The sequence below is a fragment of the Meriones unguiculatus genome, chromosome 14 (assembly GCF_030254825.1).
Source record: "Meriones unguiculatus strain TT.TT164.6M chromosome 14, Bangor_MerUng_6.1, whole genome shotgun sequence".
Classification (NCBI taxonomy): Eukaryota; Metazoa; Chordata; class Mammalia; order Rodentia; family Muridae; genus Meriones; species Meriones unguiculatus.
In genome coordinates, this window is record NC_083361.1 from 7,514,966 (window position 1) to 7,531,655 (window position 16,690).

The window sequence follows — 16,690 nt, forward strand, 5'->3', positions numbered from 1 at the left end:
TGACTTTCATGCATATTTAACTTTTGAATAAAAATATGTTCACGTGGCTGAAAATGAAAAGGTTTACCAAAAAAAAAAAAAAAAAAAAAAAATTCCCTAGGGCTGAAGAGATGGTTCAGCAGTGAAGAGCAGATTCCATGTTGCAGAGGACCCGAGTTCAATTCCCAGAATTAACGCCTGCAGCTCTAGTTCCAAGAGATACAGCGCCCTTTTCTGACTTCTTCGGGCACCAGGCACACACGCGATACAAATACACTGTTTAAAAGTAAATAAACAAACCTAAAAAAAATAATATTTAAGGGGCCGGAGAGATGGCTCAGCAGCCAGACGTGTAAGAGACAGCTAGGCAGCACTAAGTGTTCTTACTCAGGATCCAGGTTCAATTCCCAGCGCCCACAGCTCCCAACCATTGGTAACTCTGGTTCCAGGGGATCCAGCGTCCTATTTTGGCTTTGGTGGGCGCCAGCACCCATGTGGTACATTGGTATACATGCAGGCAAAACACCCACACTCATGAGAAATTTTCATTTTTTCTTTTTTTAAAGTGAATAAAGAGGGCTGGTGTTAGAGTTCAGCGGTAGCTGGCTGGTCGCCTAGCAGCCCAGCGCAGGCAAAGCCCTGAGTTCAACGCGCACGAAGCCCCCTGCCTTGATTCGAGTCGCTTGCCCACCACCGACCGAGGAGGAATCTGCTCTCGGGAGCAAGCAGGAGCCTACATATTTGTCTTGCTGAGAGAAAGCTCAAATGAAGAAAGGGAGCCCTAATGTCACTTGCTCGAGAACTTGATAAGATTTTAATGTCTTCAGAATCCAAATTAGCACGTCTCTGTCCAAGGGGGTAGAAAAAAAACTAATCTGAGTATAATGATCTGATAATGCGATACCAGGAGCAGGGACCCGAGCCACTGCCTGCGCAGGTGAGTTATGGCGGGGACCGTTAACACACTCCATCAGCCGGGGCCTGACTCCCAAGGCCTGACTCCCAAGGAACGGTCCCCGGGACGACCCTGGGCGGGCGAGGAAGATCAGGTTGATGTCCAGGTCCTCACCGCGGGACCTGCCGAGCCGCTTCCGCCTGGAGTCCTGGATGAAGCGAGGGTCTCACGAGAGAGCTGTTTGTGCAGTGAGTGAGGAGGATCGTGGGAGGGGGGCGGGGGCCCGGAGCCTTGGTGGAGGCCACCTCCCCTCTCTGCAGGCCGGAAGTCTAAGGGGCGGGCCGCTTCGAACAGGGCTGAGCATCTCAGGGCAGGGCTGCGGCGGTCTGTGGGGTCTTGTCAGAGCTGCAGCGCCCATGTCTAAGTTTACGGATTTTCCCTTGCATGCCTGTGTGTGGTATGCAGTGTGGAGTATGTGTGTGTGTGCTGTGTGTACATGTGTGCGTGCGTGCTCACACACCTACGTGCGAGCCTGTGGAGGTCTCCTCTTGAGTCTGCCGGTCAGCTCCTGGCTGGCGCTCTCTCAGGATCTGCCTCTCTCCATCCTGCAACGACTGAGCCTAGAGCATGCGCAGCACGCCTGGGTTTTTGTCTTATTTTCTTTTTTGTTTTACATGGGGGGGGGGGCTTGGACTCAGAGCCTCATCCCTGTGCACACTGGGCAGGCACTCCATCTTCAGTCTGCTCCCATTTTCACTAGGCCTTAAATCCCAACCCCGGAATCCAGAGTTCATGTTCCAGTTTCCTTCTGATGATTCCCTGCCCCTCAACGCCAGCACTTTGACGGGCTTAGCCTTTCAACACAGGACACAGACATCCAGACGACAGCAAAAAAAGAAAAAAAAATCATGTATTAACGTATTTTTAGGAAGGCTTCTATGAGCAGATTTTTCTCTTTTCTCTGGGCGAGAAAGTTACTACCTTTTGGGGAGTGTCCACTTTGATGCTCTGGGTCCTAGGTGTTAGCCATGCCCACACCTTCCAATGCGGTTCCGGTCTCCTTCTGAGTGGAGTCTCCTCTTGAACCCTCAGACCATCGCGGGATGCCAAGATGGGGTGAGTGGGACTCGGCTCTGGGCAGAAGTCCTCAGAGCTCTGGGGAGCACCAGGCACAGCACTGAAGAGGCCTAGTCTCCCAGCTGCCCCCCTCCCCCTGCAGTCTTCCGGTTGAGAAGTCAGTTTCCGGGTGCCTCGGAAGAGATGGGAGAGCCAACTCAGTGCTTTAAGACAAAGCACGAACCCAACGTTTTCAGTTGGCTGCGGCCTCCTCCGTGTCAGTCAGCCTTCCCTCGCTGTGACAAAGTATCTGACCCAAGCAACTCAGAGGAGGGATGAGCTAAGCTCGTGGTTGGTTGCCAGCCTTTCAGTTTGTAGTTGGCTGGCTGCGTGGCTTTGGGCCTGAGACAGATGGGAAGCACAAGGGACTAAGGGCCAGAACCGGAATACCTTCAGAGGCACTCTCACATCCTCCCACCAAGGAAGCTCCGCCTTCCAATTTCTGCAACATCCTAGGAGTCCTCTGTCATTACGTTTTACGCCCTGAACTCTGTGTGTGTGTGCATCTGTGTTGTGTGCGTGTGTCCGCTTATGCACGCATACGTGTCCGTGTGGAGGTCACGGGACAGCTTGGAAAAGTCTGTTGCCTCCTTCCGTCAAGTAGGACCTGGGAACCAAACTGAGGCCCCCGTGCTTGGTTGGCCACAGTGCCCTCCTCCACTGAGCCACCCAGCCGTGGACCTTTCGATTACAAATCTGCATGAGTTGACACACTGGTGAAGCCAGAGCCTTTGAGATCCAACCGTGTGCCGAAGCCCCACAGGGAACACTGCGGAAGCGGAAGCCAAGCCTTTGGTGCAGAAGCCTTTTGTGGCGACCGCATCCAAGCGACAGCACTCCTATGAGTCTGCCTTCGATGCAGGAGTTCCCAATGTAGGCACACATTGAGAAGACAGACTGAAAAACGCCCGATTAGTTACAACCTAAGTAAAGGGTTTTGTCGTTTCCACATACACACATACTGTACTTTGATTATACCCACTCCCTCATTACAACCTCTTATCTCCCCTTCTGGGTCCCCAGCAGTCCCCCTTATCGCCTGTCTCCCCACCCGAATCCCACCCATGTGTAGCACTTGTCTGTTGGAGCCGCTCTTTCTCTGTCCGGCAGAAAGATTCCGCCGTGGATGTGAGTCACAGTTTCTGCGCCCATCAAGCCATTTGTTGATGGGCAGCTGGGCACTTCTCTACCGTGGCAACCGAGTTTGGGAAAGCTTCTGCCACCACAGGGAGGCAGGCCCTACTGTAGCCAGGCAACGTTGATTCTTTGGGTACACCAGGTGGTGGAGAACTCTGAAACAGAGTTTGGAATGGAGTTGTGTTTCATAAAGCATGTGTCGTGTCTCTAGGCTTGTTCCTATGGGGTAGTGACAATCTGGGAGTTTCCTAGGAAGCTTGTCTCCCTTCTTCTTCTCCCTAAGCTCTAGATTGTTATCATACTCCTCTCTTCCGCTGTCTGCATGGTCAAGGTGGCAACTTTACCCCCTTCCTTCCCATGACTACTATTCACCTAATGTGTCCAGAGAATAGTTTAAAAATCTAGATGGGCAGTGGTCCACACCTATAATCCCAGCACTGGAAAAGCAGAGGCAGGCAGATCTCTGTGAGTTCGAGTCCAGCATGGTCTACAGAGTGAGTTCCAGGACCCCCAGGGCTACACAGAGAAACCCTGTCTTGGAGAAACAAAAGTCCTGGGATCCAGCCAGGCATGGTGACACACACACTTGCAATCCCAGGACTTGGGAGTCTGAGGCAGGGGGATCAAAGAGTTCAAGGCTGGCCTACACAGGAAAGCACCAGAATATTGCCACACTCACTCACAGACATACATGCAGGGTTGAATTAAGGGGCTGGAGAGATGGCCCAGTGGCTAAGACAGCTTACTGTTCTTACAGGGAATCCAAATCCAATTCCTGCCAGCCATGCTGGGCAGCCCACGACCATTTTCAACTTTAATTGTGAGGGATCCAATTTCTAGGACTGGTCTCTGTGGGCACCTGCACAAGCATACATGAATGTTTGGGTGTGTGTGTGCACACACAGTAATAAAACAAACTTTAAAAAAGTAGAGGTAGAAACAGCGTTTATGATCTCTCTAAACAAATATTACTAAAGCAGGTCCTACTCATGGGGACATGGGGCTATTGGCTGCATAATTGTTACATGTGTCTTGAGCAGTCGGTGGGTAAATCTTTTAAATCTTTACCTATTTGAAGGCACTTGAATGATACGTGCCCTGTGCTAGAAGTTTTATGGCCAAAATTACTTCATCCATGTAATTTGCAAGATTAATTTCTTTCTATGTATTTTTACTAAGGAGTAAATGTTTGAAGATAAGTGAGCAGTGCCAAGCATGGCTCCAAGCGTCTCTATATAGCCTGGACCTCACTGCATGGTCCAGGATAGACTTGAAATGACTAGCCTCCTGCAACAGCCTCCTGAGTGCTGGGATTACAAGCACATACCATGTTCCTTTCATGTGTGTGTGTGTATTTTAACACACTATCTTTTATTTATTCTTTGATAATTTCATTCGTGTAAACAACACGTCTTGATCATGTGTGTGTATTCCAAACTTTTCCTTTACACTCCCCCAGGACCCCCAACTCCCACTAGGAGCCCCCAACTCTTCCTTCAAACTGTTTTTTCCCCAGACAGGGTTTCTCTGTGTAGCTTTGGCTGTCCTGGACTAACTTTGTAGACCAGGCTGGCCTCAAACTCACAGAGATCTGCCTGCCTCTGCCTCCCTGAGTGCTGGGATCATAGGCATGTACCACCGTGCCTGGCTCCCTTGAACTTTTACCAGAGACCCCAAGGTTTCCTTCTCCTCCCCTTCCTATCGTAGGAAGCTCCCTAGTCCGAGGACCTTGGCAGCGGAAGGCAAGGTGTGCGGTTGGTCTGGGAAGGACTTCGATTCCAGAACCACTTCCTGTCCCCAGCATTCACCTTCCACCCAAGGCCACACCCTCACACAGGGAGATCCTCTCAACAACTCCGGTTCTCACAGGAGTCTGGAAAGAAGACCCTCCCCCAACCCCACAAGCCCTTTGGGTCCAGGGTCACAGCAGCCGCAGGACCATTGGACCCCAAACGCTTCTCCATCACAGTCCCCACAACTCAGTCCTCATCAGCTGCCTTAACACCTTCTGCACACACTGCCGTCAGCCGCAGACTGATACCCGCAGGTGCCGGGATGAAGATACCAAAAGCGATCGTGCATAAGGCGCACACAAAGATGAAGAAGGCTTGGTCTTGTGAGTTTTGTCCTTTTCTGGTTTGTTTTTGAGACCGTCTTGAGCTCAGGCTCCTCCTGCCTCAGGCCTTTAACACCGGTGTTTTAACAGGAACTGTGCGCAGCACCACGCCGGCTCCATGCCCCCAAGTTTAACGCTAAACATCTTCGAGTGTTGGGAAAACAAACGTGGTAGCATCCTCCTGTAGTGGTCCCACTATTCATCCTGTCATGTTTTTCTGTTGCTGTTTTGTGTCTGGGTAGCGAAATGGCTGGTCTAAATAACTGCGAGGTTTTTACACAAGATGCCATAGGGACTGGAGAGCTGGCTCTGTGGTTAGGAGCACCTGCTGCTGCTCCTGCAGAGAACCTGAATTCAGTTCCCAGGATCCACACGGCAGTTCATAATCCCAGTCCAGGGTCAGAGGCCTTTTTCCAGCCTTCAAGGGCACCAGGCACACACTTGGTTCACATAAATACGTGCAGGTAACTACTCATACACGTAAAATTTAAAAAATAAAGATAAATTAAGGGCTGGAGTGCGTTCTCTGCTCTTCCAGAGGACCCGAGTTCCAGTCCCAGTACCTACTTCAGACAGTGCATGACAACACCTAACTCCAGCTCCAGGAGATCCGACACCTGGCCTCTGAGGGCACAGCACTCATATATGTTCATACCCCCACACAGACACACACACACACAAATAAAATTGAGTCTTTTAAAAAGGTGTCAGGTCAGGCTGGAGATTTTTCTCAATGGTTAAGATCACTTGTTGCTCTTGCAGAGGACGTGGGTTCAATTCCTAGCACCCACACAGTGGCTCACAACCATCTGTCACTCCAGTTCCGGGGGATCTGAGTGTCAGAAAAGAAGTCCTTTTCTCATCCCACAGGCGCCAGGCGTACACACAGAGTGCAGGCATACATGCAGGCAAAATATTCATACGCACAAAATAATCAAAGAAACACATCTAAAAAAAAATTAAAAACGAAAATCCCTGTCTTTAAGCCCCTGTGTTAGACTGAGTTATGAAGTGTTTTGAAAGCCGGTCACTCTTCCCACGTGGTTCCGCCTGGTGCGGCTGGGTTTAGCCTTCTGGTTGGGCTTTGACTGTCATCACAGAAGGTTGCTTTCCAGGTTCTCTCCCACCACCTCAGGTATGAAAGTGAGAGGCCATGTGGTAAGGTTGACTTAGAAGGCCAAGATCGGCCTTCCCAGTGGGTTTTAATTGTCATCTCTAAAGAAAAGATTGTTCTCCAGGCTGAAAACAGCATTGGCTTTGAGAGAGTTACCATGACAACCTCTGTCTTTAGGGTAGCATTTGGGCTTTATGGAAACAAAGGGCTCTGTTTTGAGCTGGTCACCATGGAAGTGTGCGCAGCGGGCAGATTTCGCCGGCTCCCCGTGTGCTGGGGACATTTGTTTCTCTTCTGTAATCGGGAGACTCCGCTGACTGGGTGGCCGTCTCCCACCTCCCTCCGGCTTCCTGGACTCAGAGTAGAAGCGTGGCCATGTCTGTGAAACAAGACACGAAGCAGGCTACCGCTTCTTAAAAACAGGCTCTACATCTGGGGGGTTCGCCTACACGCTCTGGTTCACGGCTCTGAGCAGCGCCCCTCTCTGCTAGCCCTTTCTCTGCCCATAGCATGCTCTTGTCTCCTGACTGGTCCGGGACAGTGAGTTATCCTCTTACAGGAGAAATGCCATCTGCGCTTTCATGACACTTAGGAGATTATGTGCGGATTAAACACCCGAAAGAGGCCTTGCCGGCCTGGCTGGCAGCAGCAGTGTGCAAGGAGAGGGCTGGCCCCGCCCCTCGCCCCAGCCGAGTAAAGGCCTGGGCTCACCAACTCAGCCATCACCCAGGCCCCGATGTAGGGCCACCCCAACATTCACGCCCTCTGTGAGCCTCTGGAGTTTGGAAGGGGCCGCAGGATCTCTGTGACACTGGGCAACAATAGGGCATGTGACAGGAGTCTTGGCGAGGGTCCAGTATTGATGGCGCAGCAGAGGCCAGAGGCCTCGAAGCCGAGCAACGGCTCCTTGCAATGAACATTTGCACGTAAGGCTGTTTGGGCAAAAAGCTATACTGTGTGACACACTGAGGCTCCACTGCCACTACGAGGAACGAACATGTGATGGAAAGCCCGGAAAGATAGAGGAGGGAAGCACACAAGGCGGAAGTGGAGACATGATAGCTGTGACGGGTGTGGGAGGAGCAGGTCGTTACCCAATAGGGCTGGCCCTGGAGCTTGCGCAGACTCAGCACTGCCGCCACGAAAGCTCTTCATGGTTCCTGCTTCTCCCCGAGGCTGTGGCCCAAGCTTCAGCAGAGGGCGTGTGGATGTCCTCGGGCTGTACTGCCACGGGGACCTTGCCAGAGACCATGTGGAAGTTCGTGGTCCGTGCCATGTGGAAGGCCAGGATCTGTGCTCCCTCGGACTGTAAAGGGCCAGGGAGATACACTTGCCCTGGTATTAGTGACTGCAGACACACAGTTGAGGAGGGACATAGACCGCCTCTGTGACACCCCCTACCGGTCCTAAAAGTAGCAGCCCAGACGGAAGGCCATCAGAGAACTCTTGAAATTTCTGACTGGGATGCCGAGTCGTAGTTCTCCACGATGGATGGCTTCCGGCAGGCCTGAGGATGGAGAGGGACTCAGCTTTCCTTAGGGGACTGACCCTTGGGAGTTTGGCCATGCTCCAGTGACATTATTTTTCCTTTCTTCTTTTTCTTTTGGTGGTGGTGGTAGGTCAGAAGGGAGGGACCACAGACATGGAAGGACTGGGACGTGAGCATGATCGGAGTGCAGATTCCCCAATAACCAGTAAAAGTATCTTGGAAAAAAATCTGCAAGAAACTATTGTGTATGTGTCTTTCTGTGTGTGTGTGTGTGTGTGTGTGTGTGTGTGTGTGTGTGTGTACATGGCTGCAGTGCCCACAGAGGCCAGAAGAGGGCATCAGATCTACTGGGAACCAAACTCAGGTCCTTTGCAAGAATACTCTTTAAAAAAAAAAAAGTATTTATTTTTAAGTATATGAGTGCTCTGTTTTCATGCACACCAGAAGAAGGAATCAGACTCCATTACTGATGGTTGTGAGCCACGATGTGGTTGCTGGGAATTGAACTCAGGACCTCTGGAAGAGGAGCCAGTGCTCTTAACCACTGAGCCATCTCTTCTGCTTTTTGTTCTGTTTTGTTTTTTCAAGACAGGGTTTTCCTGTGTAGCCCTGGATGTCCTAGACATGTTTCTGTGGATCAAGCTGGCCTCAAACTCACAGAGATTTACCCGCCTCTGCTTCCCAAGTGCTGGGACTAAAGGTGTGTGCCACCACCACCAAGCCATTTTTTTACTTTTTGGGCTGGATATCCAACACTCTCTTCTGGCCTCTGTGGGCATGAACAAACATACAGGCAAGCACTTGCATACATGAAATAGAAATACAAGAAACTCTCACACTGGATGCATGTGTGGATACAGACACATACACACAATCTTAAAATCTACTCTGGCTGTTTTCTCCTTCAGTTTTATCTTCATTCATTGAATGTATTTTCGTTTGGCTTGACTTTCTCGGCTTTGTAACTTTTTGTTGAATGAAAATGTCACTGTTTTTTTCATGCCTTACTCTGAAAGCACGTCCATCCGAGTGTTTTCGGCTCTCTCAGCTGCTGGCTGCTCTCTGTCATCTCCCACCAGTCTAAGGCTCCTGGGGTGAGGATGTGGGTTCCCTCCTTGACAGGCTTATTTCAAAAGGCGGCTTGAAGTTCCCAGGTTTGGGATTTAAAAAAAATTAACCTCTCACAGATGATTTCTGGTACTACTACACCGGCACCCTCTCGTGGTGGGGTTAGACATTTCCCACTTGTGGCACGTTGGTCGCTTCCCTGGTTGAGCTGAGTAGCTTAAGCAGGAAGGTTCCCTGGGCCTGCCGGCCAGCCGCAGTACGATAGCTCTTCCGTTCTCTCACGTGAGCCTATCGTAAGTGGAGACCTCCTTGCCCAGGCCACTCACTACAGGCTTCTTTCAGACATTTGTTCCTCGGTTTCTTCTGTCGTGCTCAATCTGCTTTTAGCTTTGGCCACTGACATTAGCGTGACATGGGACTCGGCCAAATTCACTGGGAAGTGTTCCTCCCGGCTTGCAGGTGTCATGGCCCAAGGTCACATCACACACAGCTCCGGGTTTCCCTTAGCTGGAAGCTGTCATTCATTCATTCATTCATTCATTCATTCATACATTCATCCATCCATTCATTCATGTGTCTGCCATGCTCCAGCCACCATGCTTGGTGCTGGGGACGAAACGCTGATCAGGACCTCTGCACTCCCCGTCTCCACAGAGCTTCTGGGAACAGACGTGGTCTAAGCTGAGAAGACTCACGTTCTCATGCTCATGCCATACCACGCATACACCCGTACACACACGGACACACTCCTGTGCCTGCACACTCGGTCACACTGCCACCCACTCCCCGGCAGGTGCCCTCATCCGTGCGTTCACACACGCTCCCTTACAGCCTGTAAGCTGCAGTATTAGCAAAGGCGTAGACAAAGCTGCCACTTGTGCCTTCTCTGAAGACCGCATGCTTTTTACGCTCTGTGACGATCAGCGGAAAGTGTCAAGTCACCAGAAAACAATCACCCGGGAGATGGGCTTGTCTGCGGGAGGGTTACCTTGATTGTGTTAACTGGCGTGAGGCCTACCTTAGTGGTGGAAAGGACCATTTCACAGGGATTGTGAGCTGGATAGGGTCCAGAGGGAATGAAGCACTTAGCTTGCATTCATTCATCTCCTCCTGCTTGCTCACGGTGGCGGTTCGAATAGGAGTGGCCCTTATAGACGCGTGTGTTGAAATGCCTGGCCCAGGGGTAGGGCACTATTAATGGCGGTGTTAGAGTGGGCGTGGCCTCGGTGGAGGAAGTGCGTCACTGTGGGGGTGGGCTTTGATATCTCCTAGTTCTCAAGCTCGACCCTATGTGGGCTAGTCCTCTTCTGCTGCCTGTGGATCCAGATGTGGAACTCAAGGCCTGTTCCCTGTCTGCCTGCACGCTGCCATGCTGAAACTGTAGGCCAGCCCCAATGAAATGTTTTCCTTTGTAAGAGTTGCCGTGGTCATGATGTCCGCTCACAGCAGTGAAACCCTAATGAGACACTGACTTCGAGCCAGTCTGGGTGCTGGGAACAGAACCCCAGTCCTCTGCAAGAGCAACAAGTGCTCTTAACGGATGAGCTAGCTCTCAGCCCAACGCATGATGTTTTTTGATGAAATACCTCCCATGCCCTCCCCTCAAGTTCCTTCCCTCTGAGCTTCATGTCCGTGCTGCCTGTAAAGCCCATGAGGTTTTTGTTGTTGTTGTTGTTGTTTCTGGAAAAACTTAGAACCAGGCACGGTGGTTCACAGTGCAATCCCAAGGCCACCTGTGTATGTGTGCATGTGTGTGCGCATGTTTATATGTGTATATTTAGGTGTGTTTGTGTGGTGTGTGTGTGGCATGTGTACGGTGTGTATGCTTGTGGCCTGTGCGTGTTGCGTCTACACAGGAAGTCTACCAGCGTAGCTCCCGCAGGCCCTGGCGTCTGAGCTGACCTTCGGGACGCTGTGCTGCGCTTGAAGGGCATACACTCAGCTCTCTGCCTTTCACCTCCGGAGGCTCACCTTGCACAGTCAATGGACTGAAAGCATTGGAAAAGGGTACTTAGAGGATGGGGGAAACTCTCTTCAAGGTTTTCCATTCTGCTTAATTTTAACAAATAGAATATATATCAGCTAATGAATATTTCAGTCTCTCACGTATGAACCGAGAATGTAATTACGGATTTGATTTTGCCGACTGTTGCTGCCTGCGGTAGTCAGAGATCACAAATCGCATTAAATGAAAGGTGAACCCCATTACGGCATCAGGAAAATGGAGCTTAATAAGTTTTATAATTATGGGGCAAATCTATGCAAATTGCCATTTTTTATCAGGCAATTTTCCATCTTCATCTCAGTGCTAATAGTCCATTAGACTTGTGGCAGCCGGTGCCGGTGTTACGGGAGCTCTCGGCTCTCTTTCTGGGTTGTTCTTTGTAATAAAGACATGGTGTCCGGGGGTGGAATAGTCATGGGCTGGCTTTACCTTTGTTTCTGATCTTTTTAAAAAATAACAAGGTTTGAATCCTGTGCTAGTTATTCAGTTTATATCATCTTATGCAGAGATTGAGAATCACAAAAGGCCATGCTCAAACAGTTGTTTTGTCTTGTTTTTGAGACAGGGGCTCATTATGTAGCCCTGGCTAGCCCAGGATTTGTTGTGTAGAACAGGCTGGCCTTGAACTCACAGAGATCTGCCTCCCAAATACTAGGATTAAAGGCTTGTGTCTTAGTTGGTGTTTCTATTGCTGCAATGAAACACTGTGACAAAAACAAAGCAAAACAGGTTGGAGAGGAGGGTTTGTTTGGCTGACACTTCCACAGGCAGTGACTCCGACAGTTCAGGGACCTGGAGACAGGAGCTGATGCAGAGGCCGTGGAGGGGTGCTGCTTGCTGGCTTGCTCCCCATGGCTTGCTCAGCCTGCTTTCTTATACCTGCAGGACCATCAGCCCAGGGATGACCCCACCCACAGTTGACTGGGCCCTCCCCCATCAATCACTAATTAAGAAAATCAAGCTCTGCGGGCTTGCCTATAGCCCGATTTTGGTGGAATTGTCTTAATCGGAGTTCCTCCTCTCAGATGAATCCAGCCAGCCCAGCATGGCCCACACACCTGGCTTTGTTGTTTCACCTTCTAGCCCCAGGGTGCCCTAGAAATCATGGAAATCCTCCTGCCTCAGCTTCCTAAGTGCTAGAATTAAAAATGTGAAGCCTGGATAAAGCCATCAACTTTGAAGTGATTATTTTTTAAAGATATATATATATATATATATGTATATATATATATATTAATTATTTGGGTAGGTGGGGGGGGTATGTGCAGTTGAGTGCAGTACCAACAGAGGCCAGAAGAGGGCATGAGATTCCCCTGGAACTGGAGTCATAGGCAGTTGTGAGCTGCCTGATGTGGGCATGGGGAACTGAACCCAGGTCCTCTGCAAGAGCAGTATCTAACCTTTGACCCATCTCTCCAGCCTTGATTCCTTATTAGTTGTTTTAGCAAATGTTTCTTTTCTTACTCTGCACCACCCCTCCAAAGGCTTCACAGCTTATCCCAAGGGTAAAATGACTTGTTTTATGGTTATGTGTTTAGCTTGCATGCACGGAAGTGACCACATGTGTATCTAATGCCCTTGGCCGTCAGATGAGGGTGTCAGGTCCCCTAGAACTGGAGTTAAAGGCAGTTGTGAGCTGCCATGTAGCTGCTAGGGATGAGACCCAGATCCTCTGGAAGAGCAGCCAGTGCTCTTCAGTGCTGAGCTGTCTCTCCAGTACCTGCACTCAAATCGGAGAGTATGTGGTCTCTTTTCTTAACGATTCCACCTCTGCCTCATACACACTCGCCCTGAAATTCTTTTCTGTGGTGCAAGTTGGGATCCCAGTTAGCATGTGGGTGGAGGCCTCTAAGGTAGGTTTGTCAGGCTGCAGACAGCAGGAGGGATGCCTCTTGCTGTCACTGACAGACGCCAGGCAGAGAAGAAGCCCGTGGGCTCTGCGGATCCTCTGGACACATGAAAGATGTGTGGATACAGAACTGAGCAGGTTGGGCAGCAGAATGGACAAAGACAGGAGCCATTGCTTGCATGGCTTTAGAACGTACGTCTGCCTGGAACACGTGAGCGCATCTTCACGTTGGAAGAGAAGGACTTTTGCGGATGTAATTAAGAATCCTGGGGCTGGAGGGATGACTTGGGGGTTAAGAAGCGCTTGCTGCTTCTCCAGAGGACCTGGATTTGATTCCTGGCAATGACAGCGGGCAGCCCACAGCCACTTGTAGCTCCAGCTTTGGGGGGATTTGATGCTTTCTTCTGGATGCCTGGGGACCCGCATTCACATCACTCACACCTGTGCACATAAACACACACATCCATACAATTGCAAATGAAATAAGCAATTAAAAAAAAAAAGAATTGAGAACATTCTAGATGATTCCGGGACCTTCCGAGGAAAAGGACAGGGGAACCTGAGAGGCATGTGGAGTCCACATAAATATGGAAAAGAGAACTAGAGCTATTTAGTCATAAGTCAAGAACCACGGGAGCTGAGGAAGTGCAAAGATCCCAGAAATAGAAAAAATCTACGCCTATGTCAAAACAAACCCGACTAACTATCAGAACCGTAGAGAGTTGGAATATTGCAGATCTAGAGCCTAATTATCTTTGGCTGTCTTTAAGCACCCTTCATAGCCATTTCTTTCCCACCACCGTGTCTGACTTGACATCTTTTTAACTCCCATGTAAATTCTTTTGGGACATACCAACAAGATCACTAGCTTCCACCAACCTGAAAGCCCAGGAATGTGACAAGCATTCACCAGATAGCATCTGCTGCAGCCCCTGCTACTGGGGGCACAAGAACACAAAGGCAGAACAAGCAAAGCTACACCCCAGGTGCTCGGAGCTGCTGCAGGGGCAGCAGAGAGCCGGATGGAGGAGGCTGGAGTCCCCCCCCCCCAGGCGAAGGGTGGGATGGGGCCCCTGAGGCACCCTCTGCGTCAAATGGCACCTGCAATCAGTGAGGTTGGCCTGGCTTGTTTTTGATAATGGAAGACAGTGTTTCAAAACAGGCATAGAGAAGGAAACAAATGTTAATATTGTTTTAGCCACGTCTGGGGTAGACACTTTATAGCAGAGGGTAAAAGGAGTAATCATGAGCGCCAACCTCCATGTTAGGAAGTGTCAGAATTGTGTTAATAATAGCAATAAATATTTATTAGGTGTTTAGTGTGCTCAGTGCTGTTCTAAAAGCTTTAAATTATTAACTAATTTAATCCTTTCAAAAACTCCATGGGATAAGACTGCTGACTTAATCTATTTACAGTCAACATACAGACAATGTGCCCAAGGTTATGCTTTGGGCAAGAGCTGACGCCAGGCAGATTGCTTCCATTGTGGGCTTTTACTCCAAACCTCCTGAAAGGACATTAAACCATGATAGAAAACGGGTTTGGAGAGATGGCTCAGTGTTAAGGGCACATAGTAACCTTGCAGAGGACTTGAGCTCCGTTCCCTGCACATGTGTTCTGCCGTGCAAAACCTCCTCTAATTTCAAGGGGCAATCCTACGCCCTCTGCTGGCCTCCAAGGACACTGTACCCATACACTCACTCACACACACACACACACACACACACACACACACACACACACACACAGTTTAATTAAATTCCTGATTGTGGGTAATTACCTTAATCACGGACTCGAGTCCAAGTATTACCGTAAAGATATCCCCTCTGGCTAAATGAGGTCCATCAACAATCTTCTCGCTTTTCTCTAATTCCCTTGGGGATAGCAGATTGGGTTGTGAAGAGCATGGGACTAGGAAAAGGGTTCAGTGGAGGTGACGTACACTCCACGGATGATGTTAAGCGATGTTAGGCCAGAGTGTGGTGTCTGCCTCATATCTTAGTGAGAATAAGCACAGATTCATTGTATCAGTCAGGGTTCTCTAGAGGAACAGATCTGACAGAATACATTAAAAGGGACTTTATGGGACTGGAGAGATGGCTCAGTGGCTAACCTTACTGCCTGCTCTTCCAGAGATCCTGGGTTCAATTCCTAGCACCCACGTGATGACAACCATCTGTAATTCCATTTCTAGGGAACCTGACGCTTTTTGGTCTCCATGACTGTCAGGCACACATCCGGTGCACAGGCAAACATGTAGGCAGGACACTCATACACATAAAACAAAGTAAATGAAACAAGGCAGGGTCAAGATCAGCCTGGGCTTCGTAGTCCCAGAAGCAAGACAAAGAGCACCATGGGAAGAAACCCCTTGCCCGTCATGACCGGGAGGGAAGAGGGTGCCATGTCCCGTGAATATGCGTCTCCCGCCCATGTAAGTGTTTGTCACCCTCCCCTTAGGAAGCCGCAAACTCACAGTCTGCCAGTGCCACCTGCTCTGCGTCAGCAGGGATCAAGGCCCTAGGAATCACTGTCGCCTTTCTTTGCCAGATCCACACCTGCGAAAGGTGTCCTGTCTCTACCGTGAAGTCTTCTCCTCCAGTAGACAGGAACTGCAAAAACAAACAACAAAAAAAAAAACCAAACAAAAACAAACCAAACCAGAAAACCAATACCTAAAAGAGCTTAGCTACTACAACCCATAACCAAATGGGATTATGCTGAGGACCCCTGGCACATCCCGCCCTCTCCCCTCCCTGCAGGACGTGATTGGCTGAGCCGACACAGCTGCCAGTGCCTAACGGGTGTTTTTGTCAGGCTGAGCCAGGAGTGAAGGGTGGGCTCTTCTTCAGGTGCCACAGACTCTCGCTGTTTTGTTTTAAAACCAAATTTTTATTTACTTTCCTTAATTATGGTTCATTATTGGCTGTAAGCAATCGATTTTAGAAATATTTCCCAGGAAGTCTCGCTTTACTTGCAGGTCAACAGGATGACACATTGCGAAAGCAAGACTCTGGGAACTCTTCATAATGGATGCGTCATCAACAACACACGGATTTCCCCCAAAGCAAATATCCTGACTAAAGGGCCATTGTTTTACAAAACATAAACCCACAATCTCTGTCTGTGACCCCTTGCCAGGTTCAGCAGCATTCCAGGCTCCCGCTGTTATTGTCAGGTTACTTTGCTAAATCCACACCTGCTTTAAGAATAAAGAAACTATCCAGGGCCTGAATCGATAGCTCAGTGGTTAAGAGCACCTGCTGCTCATGAAGAGGACCTGAGGTGGGTTTCCAACCATGCACACCTGGTGGCTCTCAACCACTTTTAACTCAAGCTCCAGGGGATCTGGTGCCCTCTACTGGCCTCAACAGGCACATGCATTCACACACACACACACACACACAAATAAACCTTAAAAATTTAAAACACCCATAGTGGGTTGGGCCTTCCCACTCACCCAACCCATCATCAATCGTGAAAATGCTCTACACACCTGACTCCAGGTCAGTCTGATGTAGGCATTTTCTCAATTGAGGTTTCACTCTCGCTCTATGTCTAGGTTAGCATGGATTTGACAACAACCAACTGGCACAACTTCTCTGCCCTAGGGATGGATGCCTAACAGCGTTCTTTCCTTCTCTGAACAAGTTTTAAATGGCCATCTTGACATCTTTGCTGAATTTGACATTTGGCAGTCTTACAGGCCATCTCTGCTGCCTGCATTTGTTCAGCCTAAGGGATGCACATTCCTGGGCCTTCTCACGTCTTATAACTTTTAAAAATAAATACATTCTGTCATTACTCCTGCCACCATCGCATATTTAGAGCCTGTCGACTTGAGCGGCCGTGTATTTTTAGTGGAGTTTTCATATTTATGCACTCCTTCGGAATGTACAGTTTCTTGACAGGCAGTGGGAA